Source organism: Dama dama, chromosome 9 (genome assembly GCF_033118175.1).
Source record: "Dama dama isolate Ldn47 chromosome 9, ASM3311817v1, whole genome shotgun sequence".
In the NCBI taxonomy this organism is placed as follows: Eukaryota; Metazoa; Chordata; class Mammalia; order Artiodactyla; family Cervidae; genus Dama; species Dama dama.
Genome location: NC_083689.1, coordinates 96,149,655 through 96,168,297, shown reverse-complemented (window position 1 = coordinate 96,168,297; position 18,643 = coordinate 96,149,655). Strand labels below are relative to the sequence as shown.

Below are 18,643 nucleotides of genomic sequence, written 5' to 3'. Positions count from 1 at the left end.
ACAGACACCTGAATCTAAACTCAGATCAATTAAATCATACTCTTGGAGTGGCGCTTAGCCACAGTGATCTATATACTAATCACCATTCTGAGTGCTTTTACATAATCATTTAACACTATACCTCATAACATAGGTACTATTTCTCATCATCTCCATTTTACTTCTGAGGAATTGAGGTTTAATGAGGTAAACTGAAGTAAGCATCCAGGACATTGGCAGACTGCACCACAGCCTGCCTTATGCTATGCAGTTTCACAACCCTTCAAGCTATCTTCCCAGAGACTGGAGGACTGCCATGTCATTCTTACCCAGAATATATATACCCAGAAGATACAGTCAGAAATGAATAAGTGTGGAAAATGCAGACTGATTTGAGGGAGAGCTAAAAGAACCAGTAAAATCAAGGTGATGACAGAAATCTCATAAAAGACACCCTAAAACAGTAAAAATTAAGGGAGCTAGTCTGGCTGGTGGTGACCAGGATAATGCTATCATTTATTGAATGCAATTGTAGAGAAAGGAAAACTAAAGCAGAGAGAGGTTAAGTAACTTGCCCAGGATCAAACAACTAGTAAGTGACAGGCCAGGGATCCGAACTGAAGAAATGCAGCAGTCAAATCTATGCAACTGGAAAACAGGGAAGGAGAAAAAGAGGCCAACTCAGTGATCAAACTCAAAAATATTTACTTAGGCCAACTGTGCCGAATGAAGCCTTCTTCAAGAAGCTAAACTTGATTATTCATATAATCTCATAGTGAATAAAAAACTAAGATCATGGCATCCAGGGCCATCACTTCAGGGCAAATAGATGAGGAAACAATGGAAACAGTGACAGACTTTCTTTTCTTGGGCTCCAAAATCACTGCAGATGATGACTACAGCCATGAAATTAAAAGATGCTTGCTCCTTGGAAGAAAAGCTGACCAACATAGACAGCATATTAAAAAGCAGAGAGGTTACTTTGTTGACAAAGGTCTGTCTAGTCAAAGCTATGGTTTTTCCAGTAGTCCAGTATGGATGTGAGAGTTGGACCATAAAGAAGGCTGAGGGCTGAAGAATTGATGCTTTTGAACTGTGGTGTTGGAGAAGACTCTTGAGAGTCCCTTGGACTGCAAGGAGATCAAACCAGTCAATCCTAAAGGAGATCAGTCCTGAATATTCATTGGAAGGACTGATTCTGAGGCTGAAGCTCTAATCCTCTGGCCACCTCATGCAAAGAGCCAACTCATTGGTAAAGACCCTGATGATGGGAAGGATTGAAGGCAAGAGGGAGGAGAAGGGGATGACAGAGGACAAGATGGTTGGATGGCATCACCAGCTCAATGGACATGAGTTTCAGCAAGCTCTGGGAGATGGTAAAGGACAGGGAAGCCTGGTGTGCTGCAGTCTGTGGGATCGCAAACAGTCGGACACGACTGAGCAACTGAACAACAAAATAGAAACTTCTCCCTTAAGAAACTGCCAGTTAAGTGGGAGAGTTAAAGTAGAAGCAAGATGAGATTCAAAGATTAGAGATGGGATTGGATATTCTCTAAAATATCTTTCAAATTTGGAAGATTCTATGCATCTGTTTGCCTTATCAAAGTTTTGTTTGCCAAAGTTAGAAAAATTTCTTAATATACTACATAAACCACAAGCACATAGCTTCCAAGGAAGGAGAAAGAACCTCTTGCTTGGTGTTCTAATTCTAATTCAGAACTTTGTCTGAATTTGAACACCGAGTCAGCCAATCTGATTCCTTTCCCTTTGTTACATATGGGAAGAATCAATTTACATCACATCATACTCATTTGCGCAGTTGCTTTGAATCCAGAAACTAGAAATTCTCCACATTACCTAAATGTCAAAAAAGAGAGGGGAAAACTCTAAACAAAATATATTCAGGCTGTTGGTGTAAGCAGATGGATAAAGGAGGCAGTGCTAGGTCTACAGAATACCTGGTGGAGAATCTCAATTTTGATTGTGTGTGTTTGATTGGATTTTCAAACTACTTTTAAAAGTAGGTCATAAGCCTGCATTTAAAGGAAGACTCTCTAGGGACTCCTGGTGCATTTTAAGAAATCTTCTGTGAAGCACAGGCAGCCCTGTCCCCAGAAAGGATTATAGGCAACAATTTCTATCTTGTCTCCAACATGACCAGAATGGGGTGGATTTAACACCCTCTGGCTATTGTCCAGGGACCAATTACTACATTCACAGCTAACTTAATGGGATCCTAAGTAACATCATTAAGGGCACAGTAGGCAATAAATGATTATAAAGAACCTAGTGAAATTCCCTAAGTATCTATGCCTGGTCTATCTCTCTTATCTAATACCATTTATGGATGCACAGATGACCTAGAAATGGAAATTGTGTAACTAATAACTTCTAATTGAAAGAAATCTAACTTAAGCTTCTGTATGCTTCTCATGGCATGTTATATCTTAGTTCATATGTAGGGAATCTAAACTAGTTATCGTTAACAGCTTTGGAACTCTAAAGCTCAATCATTAGGTTTCATAACACCTATCTGTTCTAAGTGAAAAAGTATTTTAAAAATTCAGTTGAGGGACAGTAGTCTTTGTTAGGAGAATTTTTTTTTTTTTCTTTTTCTTTTATTTCTTTTGTTTTTGTTAGGAGAATTTTGTAACTTCTTCAGAGATGACTCAGGGTGCCAAACAAAGTAAGGCTGTGGTTAAAATGCAGATTCTTGGCCACTCCTCATGCCTACTAAATTCAACCCTTCAGGGCTGGAGTCTAGGGACCTATATTTTAACAAGCTCCCCAGGGGATCCTTATATACCTCAAAGTTTGAGAACTTCTGCCTTGGTTTGGGTATCACCAAACCAAAGCTAAAATATCACTTGTTACTACTGTATGTTATAAAATGTTGAAGGTTTAGCACAGCTTTAATAAACTACAGGAAATCAGCATTCCTAGTGTTAGAAAAATTCCAGTCACAATTTGACTTTCTCATATTTAGAGGCATGATTCAGCATGTGGCTGAGATGCCACCAGCATCGCTATAGAAATCTGGCCCATCCTGTGAAAGGCTGTTGCAAACAGGCTCCCTCCCCACCTCTAGACTGGTATCATGATTGCTATGACCCAAACTGCATCAGTTTTTCTCCTTCACCATCACACTCTCTCCATTTCTCTAAAGTAAGGACGTGTTAATTTGAGCTGTCGTATAAAAACCTGTGCAATTTTCCCTTGATGATATTTTTAGTTTGTTTATTGTATTGTTCTTTTCACCGAATTCACTGACTGAATGGCACAAAAGTTTGTCCCTATGGTAGCAAAACTCTTTGACCTCCCAACAAATATTCTGCTTTTGAATAATATCAATAAGTCCTGAATATTCATTGGAAGAACTGATGCTGAAGCTGAAGCTCCAATACTTTGGCCACCTGATGCAAAGAACTGACTCATTGGAAAAGACCCTGTTGTTGGGAAAGAGTGAAGGTGGGAGGAGAAGGGAACAATGGAGGATGAGATGGTTGGATGGCATCACCAACTCGATGGACATGAGTCTGAGTAAGCTCCAGGAGTTGGTGATGGACAGGGAGGCCTGGTGTGCTGCAGTCCATGGGGTCACAAAGAGTCGGACAGGACTGAGCGACTGAACTGAACTGAACTGCAATATGTCTGCTGCCGTGCTAAGCTGCTAAGTCATGTCCAACTCTGTGTGACCCTATGAACTGTAGCCCACCAGGCTCCTTGGTCTATGGAATTCTCCAGGCAAGAATACTGGAGTGGGTAGCCATTCCCTTCTCCAGGGGATCTTCCTGACCCAGGGATCCAACTGCCGTGTCTAACATGTGACCTGCACTGTCAGGCGGGTTCTTTACCACTAGCGCACACCTGGGAAGCCCCATTAATAAGTCTAACTGAGCTAACAAAATGACAAAAATTTCAACAAAGGAACCAAGAAACTCAGGAAGAAATTGGCTTCAGGAGCCTAAAAGAAAGACTGTGCCTTCAAGATACATGACACTATCCCCTCAGGCATAAGAGAATTATTTCACCAAATCCAAAATGTAATCCTGTCTATCATAGGCAGAGAATTTTTTGCCTTTTGGAAAATATCAGAAACCTGAAAAATAAAACTATTAAAGACTCAGTAACAGGAAAGAACCTTTTTTACAGAAGTTTCCATGTTTGTTTGTTTTTCAGGGAGAAATAACAGCAAGTACAAACACTTGATGAAAACATTTATCTAGCTGAGCTCACACAGAAACTAGAAATTGAAATGTACCTGGCCAAAAAAAAAGAAGTTCTACTGCTTAGGCACTGGAAATCAAGCCCCGTTCATAAAGCAAATTCTCCCAATCAGACACCATTCAGCATGGCTCTATCAGCGTCACTTCGCAAAAGGCAGAAATCTTAAATGGTATGAATCATAACAGCTGGCTTCCACTCCACCAGACAGGAAGCTGGTTCAAGGGGTGGTCAGGTGTCACTGTCCAGGCAACTCAGCCTGGGCGGTGGGGGGGCCTGTGAGAGGAGGGGAAGCCCATCTAGGGAACTTTTGTAAGTAGTAACTTAGCAATGGGTTTTTTTTGTTAGCTTGTTTTGCAAATTTTTGCATTTGGACTGTGATGCAGAGGTCTTCCCTTTTGGCTCAGATGGTAAAGAATCTGCCTGCAATATGGGAGACGGGGGGTTTGACTCCCTGGGTCGGGAAGATCCCCTGGAGGAAGGCATGGCAACCCACTCCAGTATTCTTGCCTGGAGAATCCCATGGACAGAGGAACCTGGCAGGATATAGGTCATGGGGTCACAAAGAGTCAGACATGACTGAGCAATTAACAATTGTGATGCAGAGAAAACTTGAGTTAAATGCCACAGTCCATGGAGACCTTTTTCTATCCAGGTATGGGATATAAGAAGTATGGCTACAGCCCGTTCTGAATTTATATCAATATATAAACTGAATAAAGATAGAAGACATTGAAATTGTTGAGAAATAATTCATTTGCTTAATAATAAGAGTTTAAAGGAAATTGACCAGAATGCTATAATTTGTTTCTTCCTAGCAGAGATGTCTAAAGTTAATTCTATAAATCTACAATAATCATGACAATATATGGTACTGGTGAAAGGATAGACACATAGATCAGTAAAGAAAAGAGTCCAGAAATAGACTCACATAAATTCTGTGGCCAACTGATTTCTGACATAGGTGCAAAGGCAATGCAGTGGAGAAAAGACCATCTTTTTAACAAATGGTGTATTACGTGGAAAAAAAATAAATCGAGACACTTATCTTACATCTTTTACAAAAATTAAGTCAAAATGGGCCACAGACTTAAATGTAGGGGAAACATATGGAGAATTTTTGTGACTTTGAGATAGGCAGAGTTATTAGATTTAACACCAAAAACACTATATCTTTTTTAAAAACTGATAAATTGGACCTCATCAAAATTAAAAACCTTCTTTGCTCTACAAAATGATGCTTTTTGCTCTGCAAAAGATACTTTAATAAGAGAATTAAAAAACAAGCTAGAGACTAGGGGGAAATATTTGCAAATCACATACCTGACAAAGAACTTGTATCCAGATTACACAAAGAATTTTCAAACCTTAACAATATGAAGACAAATAATCCAATTTTAAAAACTGACAAAAGATCTGAAAAGATCCTTCAAAGAAGAATATATGAGAATAACAAATATGAAAAGGCCCCCTACATCATTAGTCATTCAGGAAATTCAAATTAAAACCATAAGAAGACACTACTATTCATCCTCTAGAATGACTAAAATGAAAAACAAGAAACAAAGTTGACAATACAAGGTGTTGGTAAGTACATAGAGAAACCCAAACTCTCAAAAAAGAGAAATGGAAATGAGATAGCTACTTTGGAAACTAGTTTAACAGTTTAAAGTTATTAATAAATATATACTTACTATATGCAGTTAATCTCACTCTTAGGTACTTGTCAAAGAGAGATAAAACTCATGTTCACAAAAATACCACTTATGAATGCTTATAGCAGTTTTCTTCAGAATTACCAAAAATTAGAATGCAAATATCCTTCAACTGATAACCAAACTATGATGCTTCCATAATGAAACACTGTTCAGCAACAAAAAAGATCTAACTATAGATACATTCAACAACATGGATGAATCTCAAATGCATTATTATGCTAAGTGAAAGAAGCCTGACCAAAAAGGCAACATACTGCATGATTCCATTTATGTGACATTCTGAAAAAGCAAAACTGTAGGGACAGAGAACTAACCAACAGTTGCCAGGGGTTAAGAGGGAAGGGAAAAGAGTCTGACTACAAAGGAACAGCATGAGCGAGTTTGTTGGAAGTGATAGAACTATTCTGTCTGTCAAATGTATAAAACTAAAAGTAAATTTTACTGTATGTAAATTAAAAATCAACTTTAAAGAGCTTGTTTTGAGCTGACACTAATAGTTTACAGTAAATCTTCTGTAATCATGGTTGCAAACCAAAAAAATGCCTTCAAATTTTCTATTTTTAAAGTAAACTTCCAATGTTATGTTCTGTTTTGGAAAACAGTCGAAAATAAAATTCAATTAATCTATTCAAACTGATATGCTTAGAGTTAGTATGTTAAAAATAGGTTATTTTTAAAACCACAAGACAGAAACATATATTCTTTTTAAGATTCCATAAACTAAAAATGAAGCAAAGATACTCATCAATTAAAATCTACATAGGACAGACCTCTTGCTCCATGCAGAATACAAGAAATGCCAACATTTTCAAAGCTAAATCATACGGCTTGGTTTTTGATACTACTGAAGTTTTAATACAATTTGCTGACTCCAGGACAAATTTTTCACCATGGGCCAGAATTACAATTGATCATTAACATTCCGGATTGTTGTTGTTGTTGAGAAATGTGAATATCCCTATTAGAAACTAATAATTTTTTAAATTGAGATATAAATGATATACAAAATTGTGTGAGCTTAAGGTGTAAAACATATTGATTTTGATACATTTATATTGCAATATGAGGCTAATACTCTTTCGCAAGTAAATCAAATCATACTTTATGCTTTTAATATTTTTTATGTTGGCTCAGTCAAGAAATATGGAAGAGAACTATCACAATTGAAATAACTGGAGTATTTAAATTACCTAAAACAATTTTACACAAGAAGTAATTTATTCAAGGCAAAGATAAAAGAATCAAGAGGTAAAGAGTCAGAAGCAGACAGCAAGTTTCCTTATTCTCAGTGATGGCCCTGCCTCCAAAGTCAGGCTACAGATTACAGACACATTTCTGTTCATTAGTCACTGTTAAAATTAATGTGCTATAACAATTTAAGGAGGGCATTACCACTTTAAGTACTGTACAACAATATCAGTCCTTGGAGACAAATGTATTCCTTTCCTTTTCCTTGTGTACATTATTTCCTACAATTGAACTGAAATTTTGATCTATTCAGGATGGACAATAATCAATGCACAGCTGGGAAACTTTATTCGATAAATATGTGACTACTAGTAGTACGACAACCTCTTCTTCTTACATGCTTTTTACTTTTTTTTTTTAACAAATAATCACTTAAGCTTCACAGTATTTATTATTGCCACAGATAGTTGTTTAGTCACTTAGTTGTGTTCGACCCTTTTGAGACCCCATGGACTGTAACCCACCGGGCTCCTCTGTCCATGGGATTTCCCAGGCAAGAATCCCAGGGATCGAACCTGTGTCTCCTGCGTTAGCAGGCAGATTCTTTACCACAGAGCCACCAGGGAGGCCTCCACTGACACTGACAGTACCCTATTCTGAACTCCCATATCACATAGAGCCTCCTCTGATCCTTGGGCTTCCTGCTCGCTTTCTCCCCAGTAATCTCTTGTTCCCTCTTTGCTTCTGATCAGAGTGCCTACAGGCTCCTGCATTATAGCCTTTAATACCTGCTTTCTGTCATAACATACCCAATGGATGAGGTATACAGTGAATAAGTGCAATGCCCAAGAGGCAGCTGTTAATTCTACCCTTTCTCTCCATTTCAAAACAGATATTTGTATGCAAGTGACTGAGCATGATGTTACTCTTTGGGAAATCTTGGAAACATACAGAAGGACGCACACACACACACACCTCAGACATAAGATGCCCCTGTCAATAGTGTGACCCATCATTGCCATGCTTCTAAATGAAGGAGGTTTGCAGCCCTTACAGTGGGGCATGGTTTGCGAATATTTCCTGATCTTCCCTTTCTCCTCTTTCCTCATAATCTCTCTCACAAAACTCATCCAATCCCATGACTTCTACTATTATCTCAACGGAATTGACTCTGAGGCCTTAGACCCACATTTGCAAATTACTGCCAAACATTCACACACACACCTCCTACCACTATTTCTAACCTAAACCAGCTTCTTCTGATTTTCTTATTTATTTTCATATCAATACTATCATATAGTAAGCCAAACCTGAAGCTAGTAGTTATTTGTGGCTCCTCATGCTTACTTACCTCTCTTAGCCAAATAAAACTGTCAAATCAGTCAACTCTACCTTGCAGAGCCTTTCATAGCCTCCTCCTTTTCTCTATTCACATTATCAATACCCTGACACAGGCTCTCATTTTTATTTTTAATTAATTTTTATTAGAGTAGAGATGCTTTACAAGGTTGTTAGTTTCCACTGTACAGCAGAAGTGCATCAGTTATGCATATACATACATCCCCCCTTTCTTAGACTTCCTTCCCATTTAGGTCACCACAGAGCGTTGAGTGGGGCTCTCTGAGCTGTATGGCAGGTTCTCATTAGCTATCTATTTATACAGAGTAGTGTATATATGTCAATCTCAACCTCCCAATTCACCCCGCTGCCCCAGGCTTATTATTTTTGTCTCTTAATTCGACTTCCTTTTTCCAGTATCCCTTCACTCCAATTCATTACTCATACTGCTATCACCTGAAGAGTCCTAACTTGTGATTTAATTATGCCACTTCCTGGTCAGAAGCCTCCAAAGGTTCCCTATTGCTCACAGATAAAAGTCCAAACTCCTTAACCCATTACTGAAAGCTCTCTTAATAATCTGTCCCCAGCTCGTCTTTTTGGCTCTGTCACAAGCATCTTCATGTGTCCCTTATAGCAGTTAAACCAGATTACTCTCTTTTCCCCCAAACACACTGTGATAGCAAACCGCTGCTTATAAGATACCTAAGTTTAGAATATTTCAATATGCCCATTATCACAGCTCCAAGCCTTTGATGTTTCAATGCTAACTTTTCCATGAAGCTTTTCGCAACACCCTGAGCTGAATATGTTCCAACAATCTACAACTCCTACACCACTGAATTAGTGCCTGAATGGTGCTTCTCATCTAAAATCCCTTATCCTCGTTATCTTACATCTTACTAAACTACCCTGTTTCTAATTCTATAAATATTCTATCCTGTAAGGGTCACGTTGGTTCTTAAGTTTCCAAAATCCAAAGCAACAGCAAAAGCTCCCAAATAGTAGGCCATAACAGATCAAAACATGATAAACATGATACTTGAATAAATTGATGACTGAAAAAAAAATGGGATCAGGGCAATTACAATTCTAATTCTCTAAGCAGAAACAGAAAAGCTTCTATGTTCATATGAGTGATACATATTTTTTTCTACTTTTTGCCATAATATGTTCTGAAAACCATGTTATAAAGAGAGTGGTATTTTGCCTTTGGGGATCGTGCTTTTGACCAGAGACTCGTGATCAAATAAATCACTTATCAAATAAATAAATAAATCTCTTATCAAATAAATCATTTATTACATGTTGGATATGAACAACATGCAATAAAAGCAAAGATATGACAACTGTAAATCCTTATAAATTAAAAGTATGAGATGAGCATTTTCTTCTTTCCTTTTTTTTTCCTTTTTGGCCTTGTTGTACAGCTTGCAGGATCTTCTTAGTTCCCTGACCAGGGACTGAACCTACACCCTTGGCAGTGAAAGCCCACAGTCCTAACAACCGGACCACTAGGGAACTCCCAAGATGAGCACCTTCATATGGGCACTTGGGCACATATTTGATATACCAAGAGTTCTAATATATCACAAATTATGCCATACATAAAAAATACAATTATTACTACCTTTCATAAATCTCACTAAAGTCAGTATGCTAGCTATAATAAACCAAAGCTGAGTGGATCATTTTATTTACCTTCTAACTATTTAATAGACTATTTGGTGCTTGTGTGGAACAGGTAATTCAAATGACTTAAGTCTTTCTTTCAAGATCAACAAAACCAACTCCCAAGCTGCCCCCCAAAGTAGAACCATTTCATTTTAGTGAAATTACTGTGAAAACCTGACACATTCAGTATAATTCCTCAGACATTAGAGGCATGTTCAAAGAAGTACTAGATTTGTAAAAGGAAATCTTACGTTCTGGCCAAGGTCTATCACTTACCAATTGAGTGACACACAGCCTCTCTGTGTATCACTTAAAGGTAAAATGCATATAAAACAATGACTACCTCAAAGAGTACAGAGAGAAAATTCAAAGAGATAATAGAACTTAACCGATTTTAAAATGCAAAGTCCCATCAGGAATTCAGCTATTATTAACTATCAATACCGTTCTTGATATTGATGGCATTTGGTCCACTATTACCATGTTTTAAAGTGAAAAGCTGAACTGGCATTTTGCCCCCTCTAGTCTTCCTGTTTCTTCAGAAATACATGTGCTCCCTTTCAGTACAAAATAGCAAGGAAACAGAGTTGTGAGGTCAATCTTAACCACCTTTCTCATTCTCAAGCTCATCTGACACCTTTCAGGGCACTTTGCACTATGCTAAAAAGCCACAGAACCAACTATCATGTGGGAGAAAGGGAAATTTTGCTCACTATATTGTGCAATTCTGTGGACAACACATTTCTTTCAGTCAATACAGAAGGAAATGGTCTTCTTCGTGTGCAGGAGAATTAAACCATTTTGCTTTCAAAGTACATACAACTTCCTAGAGACTGCTCTTCAAGTGAGGAATGGCAAGGGACAAAGAGGGAGAGAAGCCCAGAAAGGTGTCCATCAGGACTGGTATCCCTGTCTTAGGAAGCTAGAGTAGTGTTTCCCTTGTACCTGAGAGAATGAGAGAGAGTGTCCACCCACCTCACCTTCTACACAGCACCACTGAGAGGAAGAAAGTATCTGAACTGGAGGGAAGAAGGCTGGAAGGGGTTGGGGAGAGGGGTATACTTTTCTTACTCCCAGATTACAATTTTTTAAAAGAACCAGAGGGTCCAAGGAGGAGGAAAGAATTCTGGAGACTAAGAGACTGTATTGATAGTAGTCTAGAGCTGGAATTTGCTTTGTTGTTTAGTTCTAAGTCCTGCCGAGTCTTTTGCGACCCCATGGACTATAATCTGCCAGGCTCCTCTGTCCGTGGAATTTTCCAATCAAGAATACTGGAGTGAATTGCCATTTCCTTCTCCAGGGTTCTTTCTGACCCAGGGATGGAACCCATGTCTTCTGCATTAGCAGGTGGATTCTTCACTGCTGAGCCATCAGGGAAGCCCCGGAGCTGGGATAGCTTCTTATCAATGCTACCTTCAATGCAAACAGTCATATAAACACACAATCTAAAGAAAAAACAGTATTCTTGCTATGTAAACCCAGTTTTAATTTGTAGCCCCTTGTTCCTCCCATCCAGATTGTACCCAAACTCAAACCCATCCTAAAGGGAAATTCTTGAGCTTCTAATGGATTATACAAGCATCAATGGACATAGACCAAAGAGCCCTCCCCATATACTCTGGAACCTTTATAAGACCTGTAGATTTATTGTTCTATTACATGGTGAGATGGGGGGGGGAGGGGGGCTTAGAGCCAGATTTAGCAATAATGATGATGATGATAAATAATGCCTTGTGAGATTTTTTACACTTGACTAAGTGTTAGTCGCTCAGTCCAACTCTTTGTGACCCCATGGACTATAGCGTCTGTCCATGGAATTCTCTAGGCAATAATACTGGAGTGGGTTGCCATTTCCTTCTCCAGGTACACTTGAATGAGATGGAGTAAAAAATAATCACACACGACCAAACAACTGTTCAGTTTAAAATCTGTGTTTCAGTTCAGTTCGGTTGCTCAGTCGTGTCTGACTCTGTGACCCCATGAATCGCAGCACGCCAGGCCTCCCTGTCCATCACCAACTCCCAGAGTTTACTCAAACTCATGTCCATCAAGTCGGTGATGCCATCCAGCCATCTCATCCTCTGTCGTCCCCTTCTTCTCCTGCCCCCAATTCCTCCCAGCATCAGGGTCTTTTCCAGTGAGTCAACTCTTCGCAGGAGGTGGCCAAAGTATTGGAGTTTCAGCTTTAGCATCAGTCCTTCCAATGAACACCCAGGACTGATCTCCTCTAGGATGGACTGGTTGGATCTCCTTGCAGTCCAAGGGACTCTCAAGAGTCACCACAGTTCAAAAGCATCAATTTTTCAGCACTCAGCTTTCTTCACAGTCCAACTCTCACATCCATACATGACCACTGGAAAAACCATAGCCTTGACTAGACAGACTTTGTTGGCCAAGTAATGTCTCTGCTTTTTAATATGCTATCTAGGTTGGTCGTAACTTTCCTTCCAAGGAGTAAGCGTCTTTTAATTTCATGGCTGCAATCACCATCTGCAGTGATTTTGGAGCCCAAAGAAATGAAGTCTGACACTGTTTCCACTGTTTCCCATCTATTTCCCATGAAGTGATGGGACCACATGCCATGATCTTAGTTTTCTGAATGTTGAGCTTTAAGCCAACTTTTTCACTCTCCTCTTTCATGTTCATCAAGAGGCTTTTTAGTTCCTCTTCACTTTCTGCCATAAGGGTGGTGTCATCTGCATATCTGAGGTTATTGATATTTCTCCCAGAAATCTTGATTCCAGCTTGTGCTTCTTCCAGCCCAGTGTTTCTCATGATGTATTCTGCATATAAGTTAAATAAGCAGGGTGACAAGATACAGCCTTGACGTACTGCTTTTCCTATTTGGAACCAGTCTGTTGTTCCATGTCCAGTTCTAACTGTTGCTTCCTGACCTGCATATAGGTTTCTCAAGAGGCAGGTCAGGTGGTCTGGGATGCCCATCTCTTTCAGAATTTTCCACAGTTTATTGTGATCCACACAGTCAAAGGCTTTGGCACAGTCAATAAAGCAGAAATAGATGTTTTTCTGGAACTCTCTTGCTTTTTCGATGATCCAACAGATGTTGGCAATTTGATCTCTGGTTCCTCTGCCTTTTCTAAAACCAGCTTAAACATCTGGAAGTTCACAGTTCATGTATTGCTGAAGCATGTCTTGGAGAATTTTAAGCATTACTTTACTAGTGTGTGAGATGAATGCAATTGTGTGGTAGTTTGAGCATTCTTTGGGATTGCCTCTCTTTGGGATTGGAATGAAAACTGACCTTTTCCAGTCCTGTGGCCACTGCTGAGTTTTCTAAATTTGCTGGCATATTGAGTGCAGCACTATCACAGCATCATCTTTCAGGATTTGAAATAGCTCAACTGGAATTCCATCACCTCCACGAGCTTTGTTCGTAGCGATGCTTTCTAAGGCCCACTTGACTTCACAATCCAGGATGTCTGGCTCTAGGTGAGCAATCACACCACCGTGATTATCTGGGTCGTGAAGATCTTTTTCGTATAGTTCTTCTGTGTATTCTTGCCACCTCTTCTTAATATCTTCTGCTTCTGTTAGGTCCATACCATTTCTGTCCTTTATCGAACTCATCTTTGCATGAAATGTTCCCTTGGTATCTCTAATTTTCTTGAAGAGATCTCTAGTCTTTCCCATTCTGTTGTTTTCTTCTATTTCTTTGCATTGATTGCTGAGGAAGGCTTTCTTATCTCTCCTTGCTATTCTTTGGAACTCTGCATTCAAATGGGAATATCTTTCCCTTTCTCCTATGCTTTTCGCTTCTCTTCTTTTCACAGCTATTTGTAAGTCCTCCTCAGACAACCATTTTGCCTTTTTTGCATTTCTTTTCCATGGGGATGATCTTGATCCCTGTCTCCTGTACAATGTCATGAACCTCTGTCCACAGTTCATCAGGCACTCTGTCCCTTAAATCTATTTCTCACGTCCACTGTATAGTCATCAGGGATTTGATTTAGGTCATACCTGAATGGTCTAGTGGTTTTCCCTACTTTCTTCAGTTTAAGTCTGAATTTGGCAATAAGGAGTTCATGATCTGAGCCACAGTCAGCTCCTGGTCTTGTTTTTGCTGACTGTACAGAGCTTCTCCATCTTTGGCTGCAAAGAATATAATCAATCTGATTTCGGTGTTAACCATCTGGTGATGTCCATGTGTAGAGTTTTCTCTCGTGTTGTTGGAAGAGGGTGTTTGCTATGACCAATGCGTTCTCTTGGCAAAACTCTATTAGCCTTTGCCCTGCTTCATTCCGTACTCCAAGGCCAAATTTGCCTTGCGCTTTGCTGGAGCAGCCATAAAGAGATACCCCACATCCAAGGTAAGAGAAAATCTGTGTTTAGGCAAAAAATATTTATGTGCCTCCTGTAGGTACTGCACCCTTATTCGCTACAAACATTTGGTGAAGTTCCTGTACAACCATAAAACTACTACTTCAGTTGTGTCCAAGGAAAGGAGGAGATTTTTGCAGAGGACTGGGTAAAGTCTTGAAGGAAGAGCAGTGCAATGATCTGGGATTAAACCCAATGGTAGGCAAAGAGGCATAAGGAAGAGAGAATTCCAAGGGGAAAGAATTCCCATCTGGATAGTCCTCCAGAGAGCTCAGCTATAACTCTGTAAGGTTCTGTGTTCTCTTTTCATAATAGAAATTACTGCCTTGTATTAAGATACTGTTGTTGTTCAGTCGCTCAGTCATGTGCAACTCTTTTAGACCCCAAGGATTGCAGCATGCCAGGCTTCCCTGTCCTTCACCATCTCCCAGAGCTTGCTGAAACTCACGTCCATTGAGTCAGTGATGTCATCCAACCATCTCATCCTCTATTGTCCCCTTCTCCTCCTGCCTTCAATCTTTCCCAGCATCAAGGTTTCTAATGAGCTGGCTCTTCATATCAGGTGACCAAAGTATTGAAGCTTCAGTTTCAGCATCAGTCCTTCCAATGAATATTCAGGACCAATTTCCTTTAGGATTGACTGGTTTGATCTCCTTGCAGTCTAAGGGACTCTCAAGAGTTATCTCCAACACCACAGCTCAAAAGCATCAATTCATTGGCCCTCAGCCTTCTTTATGGTCCAACTCTCACCTCCATACTGGACTACTGGAAAAATCATAGCTTTGACTAGACGACCTTTGTCAACAATGTCTCTGCTTTTTAATACGCTATCTGGGTTAATCACAGCTTTTCTTCCAAAGAGCAAGCGTCTTTTAATTTCATGGCTACAGTCACCATCTGCAGTGACTTAGGAGCCCATTTTTGAATAGTTCCTACTAATGTCTTCAAATTGGATTAACACATTAGTAGGAACTATTCTATAAGTGGCTTTAAGAAATAACTCTCAAAAGTACTAAGACATGTATCAATACAAGACAGAAAGGCCTTTCCGCACTGAAAAGCATTACAGCAGAGATTGAAAACTAGAAAGCTGTGAGCTAACTCAGGTCAAGTGACTTTAATGTCCACAAAATGTTAGGTGCCAATAAATAGAAAGCTCATGTAAAAATGATTAATTTACAGTTTTTCTTGAAAAATTACCACATCAGACAACATTGGGCCCCTGCAGGCCCCTAGCAGCAAACAGCTAGACGAGAAAGTCACTGAGCCTTTTAATCACCTATAACTCACCACGGTCCAGCACCTTCAGTACCTATGGCATACTGTCTGGCTTATTTGGGTACCTAATGGTCCCTGAAGGCACCTGAATTGGTGACTTCAGTTTCAAAGGAGAAGTGAGAAACTGTCATTAAATACATGGCAACTCAGAAAGAGGGGTGACCCAGCACTTGAAGGCCAGTGGTGGCCTTAATGTTCACACAACCTCTGCCTGCAATGCACACTAGACATGAGAGATAGAGCAGGTCCAGAACCAGGTCACTTCCTTTTAACCCTTTTTCTGCAGTGAATTATCATATAAGAGGTTTCTTCTCAGTTATTAAGTCTAAACAATAGCTACCTCAGTGTAAATAGTGACTAGAACAACACTAAAAGAGTTGATGCAGACTCTGCCTCTCCTAGTTGTAATAGATTAGGCAGCTTGCTTTTAAATTAATGGTGTCTCAGCCTCCTCATTCATAAAATGAATGAGTTTAGCTAGAATCATCATTAAGATCACTTTTAACTGGCCCCTCCCCATCTATACCAGCTCTACTTATCTAGAATCTACTAAAACCACAAAAAATGTTCAAGGTCTACACCTCTACAAAACTTCTCCAGACTCTTTCTTTGAAGTTTAAGCTCATAAACTCTACCACTCAAATTTAGCACTTACTAATTCTCTAATCTTTTTGCTTTGAGTTTGTTGGTTCCTTCCCCATATTCAAACAGAAAATCCCTTTAAATAAGAGACTATCCTGTTTAATTTTTAAATATTCCACAGCATTTTACATTTATTTACCATTCAGTAATTGTTTGTCAATGAAACTGAGTAATAACTAAAAACTGAGAATAACTATTAAATGGCAAACTTCCCAAAGAGCTACTTTCATCAGCCCCCTGAGAAAGAATTACCCTTATCAGCATCACAACTTGCCCAACTGATTCAGGCAGGCATAATGTGTACTTTGCAGTGAAGAAACACATAACTGGATTACCCTATTACTTTGTATTAACACATGGTCATTGCTTCCTTCCACAGTTGAAATGCTCCAAAGGGAGAAAATACAAACATTAACTCACTACAATAATATACTGTAGTACTCGCTTAAAGATTAGGTTACTCACTAAAATACAGCATGAAAAATTTTTTCTTATCACAACTAAGAAAAAAAAAATCAATTTCTATTAAGTGCCTGCAGGTCAGACATTTAAAAACTACAGTGAAAACCACCCTAGCTCCTTCCCCACCCTATGGATGTCATCAGAAGTTCTGAGTAAGAGGAGGCCAAGTTAAGATGCCATGTGGGCGGGGATTTACCCACCTTCACCAAAAAAGGAATGGTATACAGGTTTTACTTGTTCTGGTCAGTCTCCCCCACCCCCACCCCCAAATAATTAAAGCTTTGGATATGTGGTCAGTCCTTCCCTATTAAAGTAAAGCCAACAGGAGAAAAGAATAATTCAAGTATGAAATTACTTTTTAAATTATTTTGTGATTGCCTGGCTTATTTAATGAATTTAAGATAGTTAAACACTAGTAAACTAGATTAACAAGTGTTAATCATGTCTTAACAGCTAGCAGAATCTAGTGGATTGAAATTAAGTCCATTTCAAAAATGCTTTCCTGGTAACAACACTTAATACAGGCGTTTCCACTTAACCCATATTCTATGGAAGAAGGATTCGTTCAGTAATTTGTTTACAGGACGAATCTGTAATCTGTTCTGTCATCTGTAAGGCTCAAGGGTCTGAAACAAGAGGTAGTGTGCATGAACGGTAGAGGATTGATTAAAAGCGGGAGGTGAATCATGGAAAACTCCCCCTTGGGCCTGTCTGGAAAAAAATAATGGCACTATCCAATTTTAAAGTATGGGAAACACTGATTAAATGCCTATACATTTTTTTTTCTGGGGAAATCCCTGTCAAACGCAACGGAGTTTTATAATCTGAGGGAAACAAAAAAGGGCCTCAAAATTTTTTTAAGTAATTAAAAAAAAAAAAGACCTTGCAGTAGTTTCAAGCCTTTGACTAGCTTGCTTTTTTAATATCTGGCGTCGCTGATCCCCGGTTAACTCATCGTCTGACGGGAAGCCTGTCCAGTCGATCCACACGCAGCGCTGAAGAGCGCTCGGGATAAGGCGTCTTCCCTTAGCCACGCCCACACACGGAGCGTCGCGAGGAACGGAAAGTGCGCCCAGCCTCCTCACCCCCTCACACGCCAGTCTCCTCCACTTAGCAGCAACAGCTCAAACACCTCCCTGTCAAATGAAACGGACAGAACCCAGACTAAACCGGGGCATGATGTCGCTGTGTCTCTTAATATAAGTGAAGGCCACTTAAACTCTCCTACTGCCCTTCGAAAGGAAAACCCTAACTGCCGCCCCAAGTCCCATGCGTGCATGCATAATTTATACATAACCCTGCGCCTATTTTGGAGAACTCCAAAGGAACGGAATACATTTCTCTCTCCGGGATGGCAACCCGGCACGGCGTGGGAAAACCCTTCAATTTCCGTTTTCTGCTGTGCCCACAGCACCAAAGCGTCAGGCACCGGTTCCTAAGCTAGTTTCACGTTCGTTAAGAGGCTTCACACAATCTAGCGGAATTCTTCAAAGCCGGGGGCCAATTCGCTAATTTCAAATTTCGGGCGAAATGATGAAGAAGAGCGTCCTTCTCCCCAGTTCCAGCCGCTCATCAAAGCGACGAGTTCTGAGGAGCGACTCTCCACAAGTGACTGCGACCTTCCCTCATACGCACACATCCTACTCCACAGGGTAAAGCAGCCGTCGGGGAACGAAGTCCTTACTTGGCCACCAATTTGGGGTTGGGAATCTCCCTCTCCAAGGACCACCAGCACAGGAAGAGAGTCTCCCCCCCTACACTCCCAGCTCTCTGTACCCCTCAAGGGGCGGGGCTCGGACTCC

General features: G+C 39.9%; 1 long non-coding RNA gene across 1 annotated transcript in view; it reads right to left on the bottom strand.

Annotated features, from left to right (window-relative positions):
* The window catches only part of LOC133062698 (uncharacterized), a 340,159-nt gene that overhangs the window by 319,948 nt on the left and 1,568 nt on the right, over positions 1-18,643 (bottom strand). The window lies entirely within an intron of this gene.